We start from the raw sequence: 8,775 nt of genomic DNA, 5'->3' as shown, positions 1-8,775 counted from the left end.
CAGTTCTTGACTGAATCTAGTTTTTTTTTTCTTCAATACAATCACATCATTCTGGACAGATAATGCAGTTTTAATACTGAGTTCAGAATTTTATTTGTTAGAAATATGTCTTTCACTCTGCTGTAAATGCATGAGTGGCATAAAGTTGTGTAATTGTGTTAATTTGATTTTTGTTATTCTCTTTAAAATATTTCCCTTATTGTTAGTGACATATGAGAAGTTCGAAAACAAAATGTTTTTTCTTTAAATAACAAAAAGCAACCTGCAGTTCCAACCACAGACATGGCAAGGCAGCTGATGCTTTTTCATTAAGGATTTGGACTTTGTGAACTCATATGACATGCAGATTCATTTGACTTTCAACGTACATTTCCTGTTGTGTGGGATGATCCCTACTCCTCTACTTCAGAACTAAAAAAAAAAAATAAAAAAAAAAATAAAAATTAAAAAAAAAAAGCATGTAGGAACACAAAGGAAGACACAAGGTTAGGTGTCTTCCACCACATTTCTATTTTTTCTCCTAATTTTTCTCTTAAGAAAAAAGAGGACTTGTTAAAGTTTCCTTTTTTGGTTTTATTTTAGTAAGCTAAAAGAAAAAAGAAAAAAGGAATGAATGAATATGAAAATGTCCTTAGTACTGAGAGAAAAGCATAAAGTTTTATGGCAAAATATTTCTCTGAATCTTCATGATATTCATCCTGTACCTCAAAAAGTTTTTTTCTGGTGTGAGCAACACTTCTTGTCTCCCTCATGACTATTCCCAATGCACATTTCTACCAGCCCACATCCAACAGTCTTGCCAATCTGTACCACCTGCCCTCCACCCCTTCAACAGGCTCTCTGTACTTTCCTAGCTACAGTCTTCATCCACACACCCCTGCTACAGCTATTCAATCTGTTTTTCAGTTAGGGAAATGCTCTCTCTTTCTTTCATTTTAAATTCTGTTTTCATCATAAAAATAAGTGTCCTTCAGAAAATGCCCCGGTGTCATTCCCAACAGGATTTTCTTTGTAGAGATCTTGTTTAAGATTCCTTATTTTGCTACAGAATACTTCAGGTACATATCGTAAAAAGCAAAGCAGAAGGACACATTTCCGGAACACGACAAAGGAAAAGAAAATAACAGACCATCTTTTATTTTGTATTATGAATGTGCTTTACATTTTTCAGTTGGAGTGATTTTGATGGAATTCTTGCATTAGTTTTCATTTAGATTTCATTTATCATATTTGTTGTTTTCTGGCATTAGAAAACACATGCATTTCTACCTTAGTCAAAATCACTGATGTAGTCTGGTCTATATCCTCTGGGAGAACACAGGTGGGTGCAGCGCCTGCATGGAGAATGGGGAAGAAGAGTGTTCAGCATCCTTCAGCAAACCCTAGAGAAGCAGATCATCGTGGACCAAGGAAGTACTAAAACATCCTGTCATGTTTGCAGTATTATTGCTACAAAAGTTTCCTGTGTTCTTCATTACCACCCAAGTTTAATGGACCCATTTATTACTAGCCTTTTAATGTAATGTCATGACCTGCTCTTCATAATACCAAGTGCAGCCCCCCCCCCTTCCCCAACCCAGTGACAACCTACAAAAGAGAGGAGGCATGTTTCTCCTCTCTTCATATCCCATAACTTGTCACGGGGGGCACAGTTATTCCAGCTGTGGAGGATGTTCAGGCAGAAAGCGCTTGCTTCTCAATCCTGCCTAGCACCCATGCTTTCCCTAGGCAAGTGATAATAACAATGCAAAGATTACTGCAGTCACTGCTCTCACTGACAGATACTGTGAGTGCTGTAGTTGGGAAGCTGGGGTGGCAGAAGCACAGAGACACCCATAGCCCTCTTACAGTCTATGTCTCGTCTTACTGGCAAACCCTAATAAATGTAAAGGACTTTAAAACCTAACAGTTCGGTACTTATAGGGGCAAAAGGCATCTATCTCTAAGTCACCAGTCATAGCCTCAAGTCAATAAATAATGAGGAGGAGAAATAATGAAGTTGAAAGAGTATTAGGTAGCAAGTATTTTAAAATATGAATAGTTGTATGGTAAAATCCTTAAATTATAGTAAGTACACTAAAAATATGAATATTCTAGAAATATTCATTGCAGGGGTGTGGAGGAAAATTATTCTCTCTTTAACTGTAGCCTCTTTGCAAGTGAAAGTGAGACTGATTCTGGCTCGAGTAACATAGAACTCCCTAACTGCAGTCCTGCAGCCCACTGGAAATGTTCCATGAACAAGGTCTCCCTTTTCCAGGGTGAGTCTTAAGGAAAAATGAGATTATTGTTAGAGAGTCTGTGTAACTTTTAGAGACCTCTTTACAAAGTCCTGATGATTTTTGATTGATGTCACTGTGTGTCACAGAGGAAAAGTGTATGTACAGCAGCCCGGGTAGAAAAAGTGCTCACAATATTCACTTGTGTTATACCAGTGCAGAGAAAAAGAAATCACTTGATGCCCTTGAAATGAGGTCATTTTCACATTCACTAATCAACAATAAAAGAATGCCCAAATTGTCTCATTGATCTAGGAGAGTGTGCATCTTCTCCATCTAAGTTATTAACTGAGGAATTAAAATGAGCTTCCCTGCATATTTATTCCTCCTGCTATGTTTTATGGATGTAATATTATGTGGGTTATATTTTTCTAAAAATATATCACCTTCATTGCAATAATAGTTGTTTTAATTTTTTGTTGTTTATTTAGTACCTGCTGTTGGGGAAATTTTGTGGGTTTCTTTAAAGTCTAAATGTATTGCATTAAATAGCTTTGGGGAAAAAAAAAAAAAAAAGAAGATGGTTTCTAGCCTGCTGAGTAAACATAAATTCCACAGTTAAATACATAAAATAATGATTATATCCAATGGTCATGAGGGACATGTTTTTAGGAGTATACTAATTACACTACATCCTTCAGACAACATGTTTCTACACTTACTAGCAATGAACCATATCTGATTTGTCATTAAGTAATTATGAATGCTAATGCAAATAAAGCACCTTTCAAACAAGGCTTCAGAATAGAAATTAATCATATATTATTCTTTCTTATCCTACCACACAAGGGTCATTTAAACAAAAAAAGCCAAAGATATGAGACACACACAACAGAAGTTGCTAGTTTTGCTCAGGCTTCAGTTCTTACCTTTGTCTTTGTGGAGTTGTTTATTTATGCATACTTCTAAACTGAGAGGGAGTGAAAAAAACTTTAAAGTATACTCAGTAATTCAAGCCTTGATCCAAAAACTGCTAAAGCTTATTGCAATCTCCCATCAGTAACAATTATAATTAGCAGTTCGTGCTCCTTTCCTTTTGCAGATCCCAAAGAATTCTACTAAAGCCCAGGATGAAAAAATCCACAAACACAAGGGAGTAAGTGGGATGAAATTAGTAAGCACACTGAGTGTTAACTCCAGAAAATATCAATGTGCACTACAATTTCTCATGCTTTTTTCAGCTGAGAGATCTCAGAAATGTTCTGATGGCAGAACCAACGCTATTTTTGACCGGACAAGATGATTTCCGGAACGTAATCTATGGTTTCACACCTCCTTTGCCATCCTGTATATGCCCATGGAAAGTCAGTACTGTTTCCTCTCTCTTCCATTACGAAATTAGGATGCAAAACTGTGGTATGCATAACTCCAGGTACATTAGCAGATGGTCTCAACTATTGGAGGTTTTTCAACCTCCAAACTAAGTTTCTAGTGGTGTAGACTTCTGCAGCTCTAGGAGGAATTGTCATGAAGTTCGTTTCCTATGTTATTTTTTTTTTTCAACTTCTAATACTAGTCCAAAGAAAAAGAAAGAGGTATGCAAAGTCTGGGCTCTTCAACCTAAATGAAAGACCACATAAAGCACTGTATTATACTTTAAAAAGGACCAATAGAAGCACTTCATCTTCACAGCTAGAAGGGAACATTAGTGTTCTTTTCCATCAACCTATTTGCAGCAAATGTGATTTGATTTACTTTCTCATTGTGTTGTAAATGTTTTCCTTCCTCTTGACTTGTCTTTGTCCTCCCCTTTGTACAGCTAGTGAAGTCATAATTCCTTTGAAACAACTACCTGCACTTCATAATGCTTCATTGCATAAGCAAGTAACAGGTTGAATTAGGAAGAACAGAGTTCTAATTGCACAAACTTCTATAATCCTTAATTCTGAGAAAGAAAATGGTCAATAACTTGTGAAAGGTACTGTGAATAGATGTGTTTAGGGAAGAATAATATGCTTTTAAATTGTGACTGGCTGTTTTTGTGTTTGACACGGACCCTTTAAAAGGCAAGGGACCATGAATAACTGAAAATCTATGTGAGGTCAATTATTGAGTAAGGTACACTGAAAAACCATGCAGCACATCTTATTCATATAACTTATATTAAAAGGTGCTATTCAAACCCACAGATGTCAGCTTGTAAATGAGAAACTTCTCTGTTGCATGGAAGAGAGAAAATGCAAAGGAGACCATGACAAAATAAAATGTAAAAATAGTATAAATGAGGAAAGCATAAAAACTGAAAAATATGAAAAAATGCAATGACCAGTAGATCCTTCTGAGATGTAGAGTGATTAGGTTAAGCTAACTTTTTTGACTACTACTTACATTTGTTACACAGGTTAATAAGAACCTTGATCAGGGTTACATTTTAATGAATATGATCAGGTTTGTACACGGTAGGATTATTTTTTATTTTTTTTTTTTACACATGATGCTTTATTTTAAATGAGAAAATAGCTCCAGGGGGCAATGTAATTTTCTATGGGAAGCCTTTGTCTTCCTAAGATTTTTGAGAGGTCATCAGCATTTCTGGGGTGGGATTCATCCTCTCTGACACTGGCCTCTGATTTGTGGCCAGCTACAGGCACCAGCTGAAGTGAGCATCCAAGCTCCTTTTACCATCAATGACATGAAGGCAATTTATCCCATATCAAGGTAGATTTCTAGGATAACAAATCAAGCACTAAAAGTCTCTTTATAGATGGAGGATAGAATTTCTACACATTGAGTCTGTGTACACTCTAGATGGCTACAGATGGGCATATGAATCCTACCTGAAATGCCTAAGATGTATTTGTCTAAAGCAGGGAGATTTAATTCACTCTGGCTGAATACAGGCATTGTTACATAGTTACCAGCTGTAACTAGAGTAACTGGACTCTCATTAAGCAGAAACTGATGCTTGAGACACTGAATTCATCACTAGTCAGCCAGCAGTTTTCAGGAGTGTTGCCAGCACTACTAGTTATTTCCTAGCCTGTGGGTGTAAGAAAGGCAATAAAAGGCACAGATCTGGTAACTTCAAAGCTTCTAGCACTGATTGCTCCCAAGGTAACAGATTCCTTATACCTCATATGTTCTCCTTCCTCTTTATGCTTCCCATTGGGAGCTACCTGCCATGTACAAGGTTCTCCTGGTACCTGTTGCACTGAGGATGTTTGACCATAAATGATGATTAGATATTTGAAGTGCAGGTGCATAGGAATTGTGAGGAAAGCCCCCATGGACATGGCAGTTCTTCATGGTCATGTACACCAAATGTTCTCACCTGTTAACCATTTGGGGCAGAAATCCCTGTTGAATTGATCTGGCTTCCCAGACTACAGATGGGTGTGGTGAGTCCTCTGACCTGTTGTAGATGTCTGCCTTGGGATTAGATGAATTGTGTATCTTGGATTTCTAGTTCTTTGTATTGTGCTTAAAGAGAGCCCAGTAACCCCCACACTTCTATAGTGCTCAGTTAAATAAATTCCCCCATAAAAACCCCCATGTCCGGGTTGATGGTTGATCAAAGTAATCATCTAGGAAAAGCTACCTATAAGGATACTTCAAAAAAAAAAATTATATCAGCTTTTTCTTTGCTTGCTTTAATAGCTTTTCTAATAATTAGCAGCCCAATGTTGTGACATAGGTTTTTAGTACTTTGAGTATGCTGTGATAAATGGCCTGTATATTTGCCAGAAATTTTTGTCCATGTGACCGGGCAGTAATTATGAAATTTTTTCCTGTGCAAAGACACAAGACTGAATATGACACTTATAATGGAATCCAGTGTGAAAGATTTAGTATGGAGGTATTATTGGGCTGCTACATTTCCGGATCATTTTCTAACTTCTTTGACTCGAAAGCACTACATCACTTTCAGAATTAATATGCTGCAGCAAACAGCAAGACAGTTACCAAAGAGAGCACACAAACCAGGGATGAGAATGGGACTTCTGCAGCTCCTGGATCATGGCTCTCTATCCACAGTAGCATTTGCATTTTGGGGAGGGTTTAAAAAAACCCCATCTGTTTCTGGTCACCTCAAGTGAAACCTAGTTTATTCAATTATGAACAGAAATGTACAAAATATTTTGCAGAAGTTGGTAACACACCTAAGGTATTGAAGATGATCAAATTGCTTTTCACAGAATTATAGAAGCAGTTAAAAGAGAACAATCTTAACTGTGCTAAGGAATATGGGGATGAAAATTGAGGTGGAAAATAAGGGGAGACGGTGAGTTGAGAATAAACTGTCCATATATGTAGCAGCCCTTGAGACAACACAGCTTTCTTACCAGAGGACTCAGAGATGTTCTTCTGTTGCCTGCAGTGCTTGCAATGTTCAACTATGCTTCAACCTTCCAAAAAATCCAGGTTCCTCATGCAGATTTGCAGTGCTCGGGTTTAGGGTAGGACTTCATTGTAGACTCCATTAACACGAAGAGGTGCATTTGTTTCTATCAGCTTTTACTCACCTGTATTTTTCAAAGGTGAGAACTGTGCGTCAGACAACACATTGCATTTTGTAAATAGACTAAAATACAATTTCTTTGTTGATTGGAGCAGCTTGTGGAAAGCAATAGAAAGGAAATTGCTTAGACAAATTGTGAGTAGAAGATGAGACATTTGAAACATGTAGTTTATTTGTTCCTCTGTCCCTCCTGGTGAAGTGAAAAGCATGTCATACATTACATTTTTGGAAGTGGCATGCCTTTCACTTCACTGACAGGTATGTTATTTGTAACAAAACCCAACAACCCTTCTTTTCTATTACTCATCCAAGTCATGACAGTAATCATGGCTCGATAGGGGGTCCAGCATAGGAGAAGTTGTATATATTTGGGCCGTAACTGTAATTTCTGACAGTTTCAGTATATGAAGCTAGGATGATCCAACATGAAATATGTCAGATTAGCCAGAGGGATTCTTTTCTGTAGAAACACACTTGTATTTCAGTTTATGTTGTTTCTGGCTACTGAGATGAACAAGATGGGTCCAGCAGCAGATGAGAAAGCAATTTAAGATTGTTGTGTAGATTGAAAAAACTTAAACTAAACAAGCTATATACCATACAAAAGAGATACTCTTGGGAACTGTATGAGCCAAAGGGATTGTTGATATCTGGGAAAAAGTTCTGAGATAAGGGTCAGCTTGAAAGTACACACACTATTAAGAGTCAAATGCTGTTACTAGGTGACACAGTAGGCTGTTTACAGAGAACACCCATGATGGTTTCACTCCAGTTAACATATGCATAATGGCCCAGATGTTCAGATTAAACAGGGCTTTTAGAGTTGACATTAACTCTATTGGTGGTGTCAGCAAAGATACCATAATTTATCTGAGTTATACTGCCTTCAAATATACTCAAAGACCCTAATTCTCATTTTCTGTCTGTATATAGGCAACTAGAGGACCTGCCCACAAGGTCTAAAATGGAAATATTCACTAACCTCTGGCAAACACCACTTCCACGCATTGATATGTTTTCAGTTCAACTCAAGGGTCTTACAGGCCTTTTCTACCCTGAATGATTCTATGACTCCAAAGGCCACATAGGTGGGTGGATGTTCCTCCTTTCCCCTCTCCAGGATGAAAGCTGTGTGGCAAAAGCCATAAGATAACAGTCAGATAGGCTCTTTTCCCAGGAGGGTTTGGCTTGACCACTGTAATTCTGTTAAGTAGGTGTGATAGTGCTTTCTATACATATCTACAAGCTCTGGACTACATAAATAAAGATCTTTAGGGTCAGGATTCACACGGTCAGCATGGAAAGAGTCCTAATTTTTTCAGGGGTCAGGTCTGAACGACAAGTTACTTCAGGTGGTCTTTCCTACACAGTCTGTCCTCTTGGACTAGCAGCCTGATTTCCTCGGATGGTGAATAGTGAATAGTGACAGCACTCAGTGCTGCCTTTTTCTTGCAAGAGCAGCTCTCCCTTAGCCTGCTTCCAGACTCAGTGAGAGCACTGCTTTTTTCTTTGCCATCTTGCATGAGATTGTAAAATGTATGTGCAAACAGAGACTAAATGATTTTTTTAGTTTCCCCTCTGACAGATTCTATTGTATTTTATAACCAAAACGTGCTCCTGCCTGTTTGTAAGAGATGGTCTATAACAGTAGTTTGCTTCTTCACAGGTCTTTCAGTTAGACTCCTGACTAGATGCTCATACAGAGATGCTCTCAAAGGGCAGAGAAAGGTCTTGGGTCATGCTATCCTGATATAAACAAGACTTTTTGTTCACTTTCTTTTTTTAGCACTGTTTCCAGTTATAGCAGTTCAAACGTTAATGTTTGCAATTTCCCTGCTGTTTCAAATCAAGAGAATCTGTGTTTCTATAAATTCTAAATTTTGTGAAATTGCTGATCATTTCTATTTTGCCTTATATGCTTACTTTTTAGGTTTAGATTTTTTATTCTTTATCCCCCAAATATCTTTTGACAGCATCTCTAATGAAGTAAATCAGTGTAGTACTATTGAATTCATGGATCTATGCCAATCTTCAGCT

This window comes from Chamaea fasciata, unplaced genomic scaffold (genome assembly GCF_029207755.1).
Source record: "Chamaea fasciata isolate MVZ Bird 193981 ecotype frontalis unplaced genomic scaffold, bChaFas1.0.hap1 SCAF_2, whole genome shotgun sequence".
In the NCBI taxonomy this organism is placed as follows: domain Eukaryota; kingdom Metazoa; phylum Chordata; class Aves; order Passeriformes; family Sylviidae; genus Chamaea; species Chamaea fasciata.
Note: the sequence above shows the minus strand (reverse complement) of the source record.